Here is a 16,639-nt window from a genome sequence, read left to right on the forward strand (position 1 = left end):
AGCCTCAGCAGCTGTAATATTTTGCTTAGTTCCCCTCCACCACTCCTGAATTCAATGTTCTGTTTCTTGTGGAAGAGTAGGTCTGTAAATATCTGCTGACCCAATAGCTGAGTTTTCTCCAGAGAATTTCCAGTGAGAACCACCCATGTTCTGAATGTATCTCAAGTGTAGACTGGCAGGGAAGCTCAAGTTTCTTCAAGTTTATTACTAGTTCTCTAGTATTCCTTCAACACTGACAAGCAATATGATCAACTGCATCTCTTCTGTGTACACACTCTAAGAATATTATCAAGCAACAGAAGATGAATGCTTCTGGGTCCATGCACAATGTGCCTAGCTACAAAGTTATGTCAGGGAATTTAAATTTAAGTGTGGGTTACATCTGTCTTTTCACAAATAGATTCAGTGGAATGTTCGGTAGCTACCATATGCAAGAGTCATACCTCTCACAACCACATATATTTTATAGTTTGTGTTTCACTAGATGTCTGTGAAGCAAATATTACTGTTCCTGTTATGTCGGTACCTAACATGTGCAATGGAGAGGATATGCGACTTACTCAGGCCATCCAGACAGTGAATGGTGTAGCTGTGATTAAACAAAACCTGCCCATAAATCCAGTACCCTTTTCATTTCCTGGATTTATTTCCCATAAGCTTCAAAAAATTTATATGCTATTTAAAGAAATCTTTTAAATTCTTCTTACACACAAGACATGTTGAATTTAATTACTGTCATTATTATTCCATTTTCATGATTTTTCAAAATCACATTTGTATTTCCTTTTCTCCCTTTGAGTATAACCTTGTAGTAAAGTTAAATGGCACGCTTGGGATATGTTAAAGATGCTATTACTTTTGTTGCTGCTGTTGTTGATTGGGAAACCCAGCAGATTTTCAGAGCAGACATAAGCTGTACATACAAATTTATGTTAATGAGTATTTGGGTTAAAAATGTAAGATTACACCAAATCCTATGTTATATTATTTCCTATGATTACTACTTTTTTGAGTGGATACAATCACCACATACTATTACTATTTATGTCATTATTCTATTGGACAGACCCCAAGTTCACTAATTAGGGACTGAAACATCTCCTTATATCACTCATAAAAAGTCTCTAATGTTAGAAAACTTGTTTAGTGGGAGGATGGATCTGTATTTATAAAAGAACATTGTTAAATTTATTTTAAATTTGATCACACGATTTGGGGCTCATGTTTTGTCTCTTAGTCTGCCTCTCTGACTCTGCCTTTGGACCACTGTGATGGCAAAATCAGTCAGAGGCAAGAACAGTCTTTTTAATGGAGGTAGGAGTCACTGCAGAGTGGGGAGAAGCTGAATTCTAGACCAAACTCGAAGGTAATCCATGGTGTCTTCATGCTTTTGTCGTGCTTCTGGGGCACTGCACGAAAATAAGGAAAAGGAGAACTGGGCTTGCTGCAGATGTGCAGTGGCGGAAGCACAGATAGACCTGAGGATGCCTGGTGGGAGGAACTGCTTCTTTACCTCACTACCCAGCCTCTGCTGGGACTTACGAAGAGACATTTCTGCTAACGCCATTGCTCAAAAGACAAATACACGAAGTAGATTTTATATGTTGTTGCTACCAGGGAATTACTTCTTTGGTATTATTTTTAAACAGATGCCCCCATTATCATTTGTGAACTAAATCTAGACTTCCACGAAAAGGTTACTGGGATACTGAAGAATGATGTGTGACTGTTTTCACCTTGCAGATACCCTGTGTTTAGAATGAAAGTTTGTTCAGCCACAGAAGAACTTGATTTTGCTGAATCTGGCGGTTTCCAGTGGGGGAAAAAAAAAATCAATGCTTAATAAACGTTGGCTCAAAGTACATTTTCTGTGATTGAATTCTAAGAGTTGTGCTGTCTTAGTTACTTTGTTCATTGCTGGGACACAATAACACACAGCCGCAGTTTAAAGGAGGAGAGGCTTCTTTTGGTGTGGCTTTTGGAAGTTTCCCTCTTTGGGTAGTTGGTTGGCTCCAAAGCAGGGCAGCATGGTCAGAGGGAATGGTACCGTTGAGCTGCTCACAGCATGGAGCACAGGAAGCAGGAAAAGGGGAGGGAGGAGCTGGCAGGGAGAGATAACTTCCAATCAACCATGCCCACAGTGACCCACTTCTTCTGACCAGGCCCCACATCCAACAGCGATGCTGACATTTAGGGGGACATCTAGATATAAAGCATAACACGTGTGCTCTTTCCACTAAGGAAAACTTTCAGGAGACCAATTTTATCTCTTTCTTTTGCTGTGAACACCACCACTGCAGAAAAGTAAAATTGATACTTAAGATGAAAACTAAAAGAGAGCACAAGATTTATAATGCAAGAAGTTAGTAATAAGAGGACCTGTAGGGAAAGGAGAAGGTACATAAGGATTCTCTGTACTTTTATGCTTGATTTTCTTTTTTGGGGGTGGGGGTAAACCTAAACTGCTCTAAAAAACGAAGTTGATTAGTTAAAAAGAAAAGTGAGTGCAGGAGAAAATTCACTGCTTTAACATTTCAAATTCACTCTACTGATGATTTTTACGCCTTTAGTAAACTGTTGGCTCTGTGTTTCCACCCCAATAGGATGATAAAAGATATTAATTAAAAGCTACATTTGAGAAAGAAATTTTTGTACTGGGGATTGAACACAAACTTCTCACTGAGGTATATCCCTCTTCCTCATTTTTTTATTTTTGAATTTTGAGATAGAGTCTCACTGAGTCTACTGTGCTGGACTTTAACTTGTGATTCTCCTACCTCAGCCTCCCAGAGTGCTGGGGTCACAGCTGTGTGCCACCACACTGGCTGAGAAATAATTTTGAGAAATGTAAATAGTTTCCTTTACCTCAGGATTTCTCAGCATCTTTAATTTACTAGTATGCAACATGGCTTCCTAAAAAGGAGATGCCATACATAGATTGCATTTCTGAAACTTTTAAACTATGAGATATCTTGGTACGATATGAATGCTCCCTAAGTAGAACACACTTGGGGAAATAGTATGTTCTACTAGTATCATGAGAGGTACATGATTAATGCTCTGAGTGAAGATATTCTTATCTGGGAAATGATATGTAGTATGCAAATTATCAGCATCGACCCCTTGTAGTCCGTACATATTCAATCACTCATCAGATGCTATTGATGTAGATTTTGTAATTTTGCATGTTTTTAATCTGACTTGCATTCTCTTGCCATAGCCTTCATGATTCATGACATACTGACCTAAACATTGAACATATGACCAGGTGACACTCTTTAGTGACATTACTATCAGGAAGCACTTGTGACTTCTTTCTGTTTTGACTTTTCATTTTGTCTTGGATCGAGAGGATTTCTGGAAGGTGGGACTTTTGGTCTAAACCCAGAGGTGCTGCCTGGTGGAGAAGAGTCGATCTGACTGGAACAAATTCTGACCAGAGACCTCTGAGTATTTGCTGGTTTTGCTGCCAGCTCCATCAATGTTCCTGGGGCTTGGACTCTGAGCAGAATCTTTCTTGGCTCCCCACAGCAATGGCCTGACTCATTTTCCCTCATCCTGGAGTCTTTCGCCATTGACTGTCTGGAAACCCAGTTCTCCAGCACCTTCATTTTCTTCACAGTCCTGACCCTGAATGGGACTTCCGACAGCTCAATCTGGGAATTGCTTAACTGTCAGGCTATTCTGAAAATCTGAATTTTCATGGCTTGTAAACTCCACCAATGTTTTGCCTCCCCTCCTAGGGTCTGCTGGGTCTCACAGTGTCCTTAGGACCCTGAGTCTGCTTTTACCTATTACTAGGTCTGCTTGTGCTGCAAAACCAAGATATGGGGTAAGGGAATGGATTTGTGGGATTTGAAACGCCAACATATTAACTCACTCAGCAGTTTTATTCTTGAGAATGGACTGAATTTAGTTTTTCCTAAATGAAAATTTAATTTACATAGTGTGAATGCATAGAATTTTAAGGTTTACACTTTGAGGAGTTTTGACAAACGTATAATAGCCATAGAGCAACGTCTCAGTCAAGAAATAGTGCATCTTCATCACTACATAAATTTCTGTCATGCTCATAGACCTCAACTGTCTGTCTCTGTCATACAGTCATGGTTCTGATTCCTATCCACAGAGAGCGTTTTTGTCTGTTCTGGAACATCATATAAATGGATATATATGTGTATATATATACGTATATATCTATATATATATTAGTTTTACATTTTCCACAACATAACATTATTGAGATTCATCTATATTGTACATTTTAGTAGTTCTTTTTTTTTTTTTTTTGGTTCTTTTTCTGGTACCGGGAATTTTTTTTTTTACTATGTTCTTTTTCGGTACCGGAAATCGAACTCAGGGCCTCACACTTGCCAGTCAGGTGCTGCACTGCTAAACTACATCCCCAGCCTTAGTAGTTCATTTTGAAAATATGCTGTCTTGAAGTTTGTGAGGGAAGAGAGAGTTCCTCTTGAGGAAGTAGTCCTAGTGCAGGCTAGATTTGTATACAAAGGATGCTAAATTCAATTCCATGCTTTTGAAAACAAGAACTTATATTCACTTAAAACTCTGCTCAACAATGTTTGTAATTATTAGTACAAGTAGAATTCAAATCAGACTTCTGGGTTAAATACAGTTTTATTTGAAAGCACTTTGAAGAGTTTGAAACAATTAAGGTGTTTTTAAACCTTCACACAAAATTCAAATATATAATATTGTAAGATTACAATATTGTACTACACTTCTTAGCCAAAAGGCCGAGAAGCAATGAGATTACAATACTGTAAAGATTACCTTCTTTAATATTGAATATCTCCAAATTTAACATTACACAATTACATTTGTGAAAAATTTTTTGATAACTGGTGAAAGAATTATAAATGCTGGACAATTATAATCAATCATAACTGTTTGCTGATCACCTATCATGTGTAAGAAGATACATATATTCAATTTCTAGAAAAGGGAAATTTCAGGAAAGATGATGAGAAATAAAAACAATTAAACCATAGTCAACTAGAAGGTGAGACATTATATACTCTTAAAGTCATACTAATGTACAATTGAGTATGGTCAGTACCAAATGCAAAGGAGATAATTTGGAGGGAGCTCGTACAATGGGTGCAGATACACATAAGCCCCTTGTGTGGCAATGTGATGACTCCAATAGATAGCTCGTTTCCCCCCCACTCCAAGCATCACTGAGGGTGAAGCCCAGGGCATTGTGCATAGGAGACAAGTGCTCTACCAGAGCTACCTCCATAGTCCTCTGCTTTTCTCTTATATTAAACTTTTTATTTAAAAAATTTATTGGACGGGTGAAAAGCTCTGAAACATAGTCTCTGGACCAAATAGTGGCAATAAAGAAATATATTAGAGTCACCTTATTGAGGACTTTAAAATAGGATTTGGTTTTACTCAACAAGGAATGGAAACTATGTGTTGATTTGTTTTTTAACTAGTTTATATTGCATATTTCATTCTGGAAATAGATTTTTCTCAGATGTATAGGATAGACTTAAAAGACCATTTTAATAAGGTTAATATTACTGAAATTAGCTGGGATTGTGAATTAAAGCCCTAAAAAGTAAAATGCACACCAAAATCTAAATCAAAGTTGGCATTTATTACTCTGTAAATACAGCTACTAAAAGTTAGCAGCTAATGATTGGATTTAACCTCTTCATGGCTAGCATTTTTTTTTATTGCTGATATTTTATTATATTTTATTGCTAATATTTTATTATATGAATTTATCATAGTTTATCTATAGTATTTTGTGGCAATACTGTGAGTTGTTTCCAGTTTTCACCTAATACAAATAAAGGTAGCATAACAGATATGTACAGCTTTTTTTATGGATATATATTTCTATTCTCTTGGGTGAAAATCTATGGGTAGTATTATTGAATCATACTCTAGATGTATGCTTGTCACTATAAAAACTGCCAAACTATTTCTCAAAATAGTTTTATCTTTTTATACTTCAATCACTAATAAAATTTTAGTTATCTTTTTGGTTACAAAACATTACTATATTGTGGTTTTAACTTGCATTTCTCTGATGACTAATGACATGGAATACTTTTCCATATACCTATGCACCATTTGTAAATCTTCCTTTGTCAAATGCCTGTTAAAGTTTTTTGCCTGTTAGATAAAATTGCTTATCTCTTTTTGTTATTGAGTTAAGTATTTTTATGTGTCCTAGAATTTGTGACTGTCAAGTATATCTTTAGAGGTGTATCAAGGGTATTTTTTTTCCTAGTCTGCAGCTTGTTCATTCATTTTCTTAATGATGATTTTGGACAAATGAAGCTTTTAAATTTGATGAAGTCTGCTTTTCTTTTTCAAAAGTATTATTAGGATGACAGCATTGTGTCCTAAGAACTCTTAGCCTTTTTTAAGGTCAGAGAGCTGTTTTTTTCTTCTAAACAGTATATTTAATTTTAATAGTTTTACAGATTTTAAGTTTAATATACGTGTAACACTTATCTTGATCTAATGTTTATGTCTACAGTGTAAGGTAAGAGTGAAAATTTACATTTTTCCTTGTTGATGTTGAGTTATTTATTAGAGCCTGACCTTTGTTAGACCAACAGAGACAGGCTAGGGGTATAGCTCAGTGGTAGAACACTGGTCTAGCCTGGTTGAGGCCCTGGGTTCAACCCCCAGCAGCAGAAACAAAGTCAAACCCCAAAATACTTAAATGCAATACTGTAATAACAATTTCTTTCTGTTACAAAGTTGTTTGGCTATCAATTTGTATTTGCATGAGTCCTTCGTCTTGTATAGGTAGATCCGTTGTCTACTTAAATATTAGTAGTCAGCTAATTCTTGTCAAACTTGAAATGACAGTCAAAGGCATCCAAAAACTTGTGGACTTAGGTGTACAGAAGTCTAATGCACTTAGTGTCATAAACCTTATGCAAGCCTTTCCTAATATCCTTCCTGAATAAAACAATAGCAGTCAAACAAAGATACCAAAATAATAAAACGTTATGTGGCCGCGTCCAGTTTTGTTACGTGTTAAAATGTTACAGTCAGTGTTGAGAAGAAAGCTCCTCATTCCTAGAGGTATGCTCGTTCTAAGCATAAGGTGGAATCACATAAAACTCAGCACTACTTTGTTGCAACAGACAGAAACCCAGAGAGACGCTTCCGGAAGAAAAGGACTTGATTATGTAGCTGGAGAAATCCAAGGGCTAAGCTTGCTTCACGTAAGACATGTTCTGAAATTTTTCCTCATATGAAACCTTAAAAAATTTTTGATAAACTTAATTTTTTTTTTTAAATACTGGGACTAGACAACTGAGCTCATTCTATGAACCTATTCCTTGCAGGTATTAAAATTGTAAGGGGACCTAAAAGATACCCTTGCAAGAGTCAAAAGGAAAATAACTTACTTTAAAAAAATGAGATATTTGCCTCAAGTAGTAGCAGTGCAATTTGCATCGTTTTTCCAGATAATGATCTGCAGTTAGAAAAAAAGGAAGCTTGTTCATTGAAACGATCAGTATTTTCTTTCTACACTTCAATTACAATCTAAGCATGAGTCTGCTGAATTTGACTGGGTGGGAATTTATTTAAGATTTTTAGGAACTAAGGAAACAAGAGGACCCGGTTGTGTTAATGACCTTTGTGGTCTGGGTAAGACCCAGATGCTCGTTTTCCTCTGCGATTATGACCGTCTCCCGCTTGTTTTGACATTTAGAGGCGCCGTGCGTCTTTCTTCCGGCTATTTGCAAACAGCGGAGCTGGCTGCAGAGCCCAGGCTGCCTGCGTTTCCAGTGGTTCCGATCTGCCTGCGTGGGTTCTTCCTGCTGCTTTGCAAGGGGTCAGGGCTGCGAGCACGTCACTGATTGTCTGAGGTTGGCAGACGGGCTGCTTGAGGTCTTAGGAGCTGCTGACACTGGCTGCCTGCGAGCTCTATCCCTTTGCATTTCGCCTTCCCCTCCTTTCTCCAGAAGCACCCTAGCTGTAGTCGCACAGAGACTTTTTCCTTTCTCTTTCCCCCTTCGGCCCCTCCCTAGACCTCTCTGGGCTTTGACGTCACGTGTGCTCCTTTTAGTTGCCATGGCAACTCCATTCCCCCAGCCCCGGGTCCGTCTCCTCTGGAAGGCTCCACAGTGGTACGGCAGCATCACGCCGCACAATGGTTTTCAGCCAGTGAAAGGGGGTGATTCAGCAAGCTGCTGTTCTTCTTTTTTTAAACCTCCCCGTTCCTTTTGCTTTCTATGGGGGTGGGTGGTGCTTCTTATCTGCGTACCCTTTTCTTTTCTTTTTTTCATTTTTGCAGATTTTCTTTTTTTTCCCTCCTCCCTTAGTTCGGAGGGGCTTGAGTGAGTTTCAGATTGGGTCTTCTCGGAAATCACCTGTCTATCATTAATTTTAAACAATCTCCCCACCTCCAAAGAATCTCTTCCTTGTTGCAGTTTGGGATGTGGTTCATGATAACCAAATGAGGAGGATTTCTGGGGCAAACACGGCCGAATCAGGACTGTAGGTCTCAGACACGGAATGGTAGGTGACTCTGCTCCTTCTGGGTCTAACCTGATTTTGGAGGGTGGGGTGAGGTCTCTTCTTTGCTCCGGGTGGGTTGGGAGAGGGAGAACGGGCGACTGCAGAGAGTTGGGGTCGAAAGTGGGTTCACCACATCAAGTAGCTCCCGGGCAAGGAGCCACAAGCTTTTCTCCCTGGGCTCAGACTCTCCTCAAACCGGCTTTCTGTGCGGGGTCAGGGGCGCAGAGGGTTGGGAGGGAGTAGTGTGGTCCTGACGGGGCTTTGAGACCGACCTAGAGTTTCCCAGGGGAAGCTACTCCCACACTGGGCAGGGGGCAGCTGTGTCTGTTGGAAGTGCTGACCTCAGTACCCACTCTGAGAAATGCTATGGTTTTCATAAGCTCTGAAAAGATACTGTCATTTAATATTCACCTATGTCTACTTCCTGGCAATGAATATCTTGGTACATATTTATATAATTTAGCAAGGAACTAAAAATCTATTTAGCTTTGCAGAGAGACTCTGGTATTTGGGTTAGGGAGAGGAATAGAGAACAGGGTCAGGTTAGAGATCAGAGAAAACATTGGCATTGCAGTCACATAGGTAAGTAAGGGGTCCCTTTAAGAAAGTGATCTCCTACTCACAGCAGGCAGCATTTTTTTTTTTTTTAATGGCAAGGTTCCCAGGTATTCTGTCCTGGGAGGTTGTGTCCCCTACAAATGTCAGAGCTCTTTTGGGAAAAAAAAAAAAAAAATATATATATATATATATATATATATATATATATATATCTCAGAAACTAGCATGGCAAGATATTTAGCACAATTTATATATTTGTGCTTTCAGTAACCTGAATGGTATTTAGTGGAAGATCTTCAAATCAACTGAGATAGAAATATTTCAAGGCAATTACACGTATTTTCATTTTTTTTTTTTTTCCTCTTACACTTGAATCTAGAGACTTACTGGTCCTTCTTGCAGGGTTACTGTGATTTAGCTTCAGAAGCAGCCTAGCTTATCCCATGGAAGCCGGCACCAAAGCAGTCATAAGGTTGTTTACATGGGATGGTTTGCTGCAGAGCTGACCGTACCACACAGCAGCCCGGCTGCCTCTGGGCTGCTGACAGTAACTTTCATGAATACCCCTGCAAGGAGCAGGCTAAGTCTTATGGGACAAGCCACAGTTGAGATGCAAAGAAAATGGGTGTAAGTGCACCAGGCATCACCAGCCTTAGGTCCACTTTCTCTTGTCTTGGTGTATGACTTCTGACTCTGGAAGAGCTCCCAGCATGCAGATCAATGTATTTAAAATGGTTGCAGTAATGACCGTTTCTCCCAGGGAGGCCTCTGTGGCGAGCATGTATGTTGTAAACACAGATAGCAATGCTCAGGAATGAGCTCACAAGCATCCAGCTCCACTCGAAAACTGCTGGATTTTAGGGGCTGGGTCATTGGGATGTAGCAATTTTGCTGCCTCTGGAATCTGTTCCCTTCTGGATCTTGATCTTACCCTTCTTAATGACATAAAGTATTGAATGAGCTTACTTTATCACACGAACAAACTGGGCTTTTCTTTCCCTGACAATGGGACTAGGAAGTCGGATGACAAAGGTGGTATGACCTTAGATATTAAAGAGTCTTTATGCTTCCTCATTTGCATATCACTCCTTCAGCTGTTGCAAAGTGTCTTGAATTTGAGGGACTCTTGTTCTTGCAAAATCTTTGTAGCTTCACTAAAAAAAGATTCAGGATGATGAGGCTGTAAGAAATATACACAGAGGGGGGAAAAAGTCAGCTGCCTCCAGCCTCCTGCCTGCTCGACCCAGCAGCATCTGCTGTGGGGAGCAGGGCACTCGCTGTGCTGGAAGGGGATGTTTATGAACAGATCCCAGAGGGACAAATGTGTTTCTGCTGTCATTGTCTGGCTGGTCTGTGGCTATTAGCATTTAATGGTTTCATAGTATGTGATCAGTATTCATCAAGGTTAAAATGATTGGAGGGTTGGTTGTGAGTGCTAGCCCATATAAGTCATTTACATTTACAGGAAAATTAACTCATTGTTAGTATATTCTACAGGAATACCAGTAGCAAAAGAAATTTTCCCTACCCAAGTAATCCAAAAAAGCTTCCCGCGACTAAAGGCACATATATATTTAAGGTTTGATTGTGGCTTCATGTAAATGAATCTTTGAATATAAGCTTAGCTACAGAAGCTTTTATACTGATGATAAAGTATAAAGGCAAAGTGAAAGAGCTTTTTGTTTGTTAAATGTGGGGATAAATATTCTCCTTTCTTGCTCTAGCTTTGACTTCCGGTCACATTTTTAGCTAAAGGACTTGGAGTGGAATTGCTCTGTTCAGATCAAATGATGGCTTGGTTGCTTACATGAAAAAGGAACTCACAGCAAAAGAGTCTTCCTTCAATTACAGTAAGAAGTATTCAAATTGGCTTTTTAAATTTTCTTCACTGTCCCTTCTGTTTCCTCGGGTAGTCTGTTTGAAGCTTTGGGTTGGACATTGTAACAGCCACACAAGAAGAGACACAAAAGTGTCCAGTAACGACCAGAGCAGAGCACAATGTTCTGCTTGCTGCGGGCCTGCCGGGCACCTCCTTCTGCCACATAGGGATTGATTGTTGCACCTTCTGAGAACCGAGGCAATCAAGGCTTCGTGGAGAAAGTTGAGCTGGTGCGTTCCTGGGAGAGAGGACTGTTGGCAAAAAGGACAGATTCCATTTGTAGCTTTAGTATATTGAATACAGTGATTGCATTACATAAGTCTGAGACGAGGCACTGTACTGCTGATTTGGAGGAAAGATCATATACTGACCGCTTGAAAGAGAATGTGTCATTTAGAATTGGAGTGTGTGTTTTCAGATGTTCTCCTATGAGTGCGTGTTTTATTAGCAAGGGTGAGAGGTTCCAGCTAGAGACTTTTCAGTCTGAATATGTTTCACCCTTGTGCCAACACAAGGCAAAGAGAGGGAAAAGGAGAATTCTGCATGTTTTGAATTCTATACTTTTTTTTTTTCCTGCATTACATGGAGAGAAGCTTCATTTCCTACAGTAAATCTTCATAGGAAATCTAGCAGAGACATGAGGTGATACTGAAAATATCTAGAAAGAAACATGCTGGGTTTGAGAATGAGATTGCAAACATACTTATTTTTGGTAAAGCATTTTAATTGATGTTTTGGGCCCATGTGAAGCCACTGTGGCCTTTTTCACTCTTTCCATCCCTGGAGATGCAGAGATGTCAGAACCACAGGCTGATGGAAATGTTGCTTGCAAGAGTGGAAACCCAGTGGGAGAAGGAATGCATGAAGGCTCCGCTGGAAGCCCCCTAACCGCAGCTGCTCTATGCCCCCTGTTGTGTGTGGGGCGCAGGTGGTGCTCCCCAAAAGGGCAACCAGGTGATACTGAAAATTTGCAGAGTAGCCTACACAGCAACACACAGGATATTTGCTGCTGCTGCTTCTATTTCTTCTTTTTCTTCTTCTCCTCCTCTTTTGATGATAGAAAGAAAATAAAAACAAAACCTAAAACAGCAGTGCCCTCAAGGATGTACTAGAAATACATCTTAGTGGCTTATCTTTGCAGAAGCACAGCTGACTCTGGTTTGTGGATGTTAAACTGGTTGGGTGCTCTAGGTGCATCGTGAAAATGGGTCTCTTAAAATAATTGGCCTGTTTTTGAGCATTGGAAGTAGGGTCTGAAGCCACTGGCAGTGAAGGAGGGTTAAGACTGCATATTTGGTAATGTTCATTCAGTGCCTTCTGAAGGAAGATCCCATTTTAGCACTTACCACATGGTAGAGTAACTACCTGTGCCTGTATCACCTACATACTCTGCTAAAGTATCATCTCTGCTAGGAAGTGACTCAGGCACACAGTAGGGGCACAATAAGTGTTTATGCAATGAATATTTTCCACATACAGAGTTTTCTGGTAAGTTCTCTGGGTGCAAGAATTTGGGACTCAAGTTTCTGTCATTTGTAGCTTATGGGCATTTGGGAAGGTGAAGTTAAATAACAATAAAGATAGAATAGGATTAAGGGTCCCTAATAAGAGTTTGACATAAATACAGTAGGGATCCAGAAGGGAGAGAAAATGATCCCATCTGTAGGTGACACTGGCGGTCACACCAGGACATTAGGCCTGGGTGGGAGGGTATTCCTAGGAACAGCAGTACACAGCTGACCATACTTGACTCATATTTGGGGCAGACAAAGTTTATTTTTGGTATGTTGACCATACTTTCCAAACTAGAAAGACAAAACTTATAGTCATAAAGAATCTAGTGCAATATATTGCTGGGAAGTGACAAGCAATAACGTTGAAAAGCAAGGTTATCACTAGATCAGAGTATACAAGAACATGAATACACATCTCTCTCTAACTTCAGACAACTGAGTCTAGTTTTACTTTGTTTCACTTACCTTAGAGGTCTTCCTTGTTTTATTGGTAATTATATAACCCATTTTTCTCACGAAATCTTAAAGGAAAAGCATAATATGTAAACATAGGTAACTATGGAGCTATCTTGAGGCTGAATTGATACCTTTATTACAAAACCAAGTCCATAACCATAAAGTCGAATATCATGTCCACCCAGATAACAATTACTAGTTGAGTTTATGTTTAGATTTAAAAATATATAGCTGTCCTGGAATTGATAACACCAGAGTTCTTGTACTTGCAACAATTTTGGAACTGACTTAACCACTTTGAGATATTTTATGTTCTTCCCTTCTACCTACCACCTAGAAAACAATGGTCTTTTTGTCTTTGATGTCAGTCTTTTAGTTTTCTAAGAGCAGGAGAAACCTTAAAAGTCAAACTCATCTGTCTTTTTGCTTTGATTTTAGGCTAGCGTGAGAAACATCACCGGCAAGACCATCTCCGATCTTGGTTATGGCAACTCATGCAAGAAGCTATTGAACTAGACCCATTTCCTATAGATGACAAACCACACAAGCAGTGGTGAGTCACAAGTTTTAAAAATGGTCCTAAACATAAATTCTGTGATCTACATGACCAATTGCATGTTGCATATCATCCAGGGTATGGCTCTGAAGAAATGTTGTCCTAAATAATACCAACCAAAGTGCGAAGCAATAGGACAGGATATTTAATGGATGGTACAGTTCTGCCAATACCACATCTGGTCGGGGAGGGTTTGTGAGCTGCCATGACACTACCACCATGGACTGTACCAGCTCATGTCAGATGGCTGCAGTGAACAATTTTGTGTGGCAGAGTATCTGTTGGGGAACATTATTTTTATGTGAGTTATCTTATTTGCAGTGTAATAATATATTGTATTGATTAAGCTCTTTTCATAGAAAAAAGTACTTCTGAGCTAAATTACAATGCTTAATTCCTTTTGGAAGTCCATGTACACATAACATCTAGACTTTCAGAAAAAAGGGAAGAGAAATTACACCACAGCTTCCTAAAATTCAATTTATATGTATTTTAAGGAAAACAATAGTAAATATAGATCCAATTGCTCTACCCTGGAGTAATTTAAAAACTTATTATTTTTTAAAAATATCAGCACACACAGGCAGAATATCTTTTTTCAGTCAAATACTTAACAGATCATAGTCACCAAAGTCAATAATCAATAGACTCCCACAGAGTTGAATGAGTTATAATCTCTCAGATAACATCTTTGAGAATAGAATATGATAGTGGTGGTGTTAAGGCTCCAAAAGAAGTTATTTTGAACTAATGATCAATATCTCTCTTTCATCCGCATAGAGGCTTGTATAACTCACTGCAGATAGACTGCTCTATGAATTAATACACACCTTATAACTGCAGAAGTAGGATGAAATCAATCTTGTAATTATTTCACGTTGTGACTTTCAAAATAATCTGCCTACAGATGTAATGCAATGAGAAAATAAATCTAGTAGTCACCATTAGGCTGTGCTTAACCAAACTATATTCAAGGAGTATTTGCCATAAAGAAGAAATAGTATAATTGCTAACAAGCAACCGTTTTTGCTGCAAGCTCAGTTTTATAAGATTGAACATGATGCGTTTTTATGTGCTCCTTCCAATGATGTAAAAATATACATATTATCCCCATGTTAAATATTTATTTATTAAGCAACGTTTATTGAGAATCTGTGGTGTAAATATCTTGCTTAGCTTTGGGGTAGATGAAAGTCTTTGCTTTAAAGGATTTTTATCATACTTATAGGAAAGTGTTCTGTTAACAGATATATTCTAAGAAGTGTGGGAGTTGTAAAATGCTCTTATATAGGTAGACATACGGTGCTGAAGGAAGGACTGTGGAGGAGAATCTAGCATGTGTGTGGTGGGAAAGGTCAGGGGAAGCTTCCCAGAGAAGTGAGAATTTAATGAACTGTTGAGAACGGTAAGAAGATGCAAGAGGAAAGGAGGGATGAGTGCATAGTGGGCATGATTTTCAACAGTCAGAAACTTGAGAGAGCGCGAGTGGGCAATTCAGTACCATTTACTCTGCAGGAGCATAGAAGGTAGTGTCAGAGATATAGCCGGAGATGGGTATGGGAGATACCTTGCAAGATCTTTTAGATAAAGCCAAGGAATTTCCTTTTTAGACTAAAGTGAAGCACTTTTGAAAGATTTTAAGCAGGAGAATGGTATAATCAGTTAATTCTTAAATGGTGAAATATATTCACTAGATAGTATATAAAATCAATATAGGTTACAGAATCATTGTAACTCTAGCTTCATATGACTGCTCATATTATGGGATAGGCTCCCAGTGAGCTCCTGTGTGTCCCTTTAAGATCACCCACTTTGGCTTCCTCACCAGAGGAGACCACCAACTGTGACACATTCCTACTTCTACCACTTATTCCCCTGACCCTCTTTGAGGCTTTCCATCTATGTGTGTATCTCTACAGCGTACATCAGTTCACCTGTCCTTCAGCTCCACGTATTAGTGGCATGTATATACACCCTAAATTGTCTGATTGTTTTGCTAAACATTGTGAAACTCCTCTATAGCCCGTGCATGTTGTTTACCCCTTTAGACTGCTGCATAGTATGCTACCCTAAGAATACACCAGGATTTAATTATTTACTTTACTTTTGGCAAAGGTTGGGGTTATTACAGTACATTAAGCCATTTTCTGTGTTTATCTCTATATTATTCCTCATAGATTCTGTCACAAACATGTAAGGGCTTCAAGAGGGTAGATATGAAGGAAAAGAACTGCTATGTTTTAGGGTATGTGCACCATTCATTTTACTAAATATTTCTGAAGTATTTTTCCAACGTTGATACATTGATTTGCACTCCCAGAAGCATTATGGGAAGAATTCTACATTATCACCAACACAAATTCTTTAATTTTTCTAATCAGGTGCATACATAATTGTACTCATGGAAGTATTAATTTGCATTTTGCTGATTACTAATGAAGATATCTTTTCATTTTTTATTGGCCTTTTGAATTTCCTCTTTTGTGAAGTGCCTGCTCAAGTCTGTCTGAGATTTGTCTTTCAAGATAATTAATACTTTTGAGTTCTCACTGTGTGACAGGCACTCATCTGTATGATTTTACCGATAAAGAAACAGATTTTGAGAGGTTAAAAACTTGCTGACAATTACAGAGCGAAGAAACAGTGAATTTAGCCTTCAATCCAAGGTCTTTCTGACTCTAGAGTTCTTTAGTTTCTCAACAGTGTATGGAAGGGGATTGGGTTGGAGCCACAGAAAATACTAATGGTGCAATTGTAGGAATCTAGTTCAGAAATACTAAAGGTAAAACCAAAGAATTTTCTGTAGGGTGTGTGTAGTAAACAACCAGATATGGTGATTGGGTGGGGTGAAAAAGGAGGATATAAAGATTTGATACCTGTTGGTTAGGGAGGTTCAATATTATTCATACAGTATATAGCTATAGTCCTGATATTTGATAAATTCTAAGGCACATTTTATGACTGATCCAAAAAGAGATGACCTTAGTTTACAGGTTTGTAAGCTTTAGGGTTAAAGAGACTACAGTATCTATTTGGGTCAACTCGACTTTTTAAAGATGTGTACCAGCTACTAAAAGGGCATAACTGATTTGTTCAAGATCACATGTTACTAAGTGTGAGCTTAAGAATAGACACCGGGACTTCAAAAATAGG

General features: G+C 38.7%; 1 protein-coding gene across 3 annotated transcripts in view; it reads left to right on the forward strand.

Moving 5' to 3' along the window:
* The first annotated feature begins 8,077 nt into the window (after positions 1-8,077).
* Positions 8,078-16,639, forward strand: part of Mapk10 (mitogen-activated protein kinase 10) — a 320,750-nt gene continuing 312,188 nt past the window's right edge. For 2 of the 3 annotated variants that reach the window (XM_013502787.1, XM_005401362.2), the window contains exons 1-2: positions 8,106-8,523; positions 13,369-13,483. The gene's annotated coding sequence lies outside the window, so the exon portion shown is untranslated. Of the gene's footprint in view, positions 8,524-13,368; positions 13,484-16,639 lie in introns of all 3 variants that reach the window. The other variant, XM_013502786.1, reaches the window with a different exon arrangement.

This window comes from Chinchilla lanigera, unplaced genomic scaffold (assembly GCF_000276665.1).
Source record: "Chinchilla lanigera isolate Chin_1 unplaced genomic scaffold, ChiLan1.0 scaffold00073, whole genome shotgun sequence".
In the NCBI taxonomy this organism is placed as follows: domain Eukaryota; kingdom Metazoa; phylum Chordata; class Mammalia; order Rodentia; family Chinchillidae; genus Chinchilla; species Chinchilla lanigera.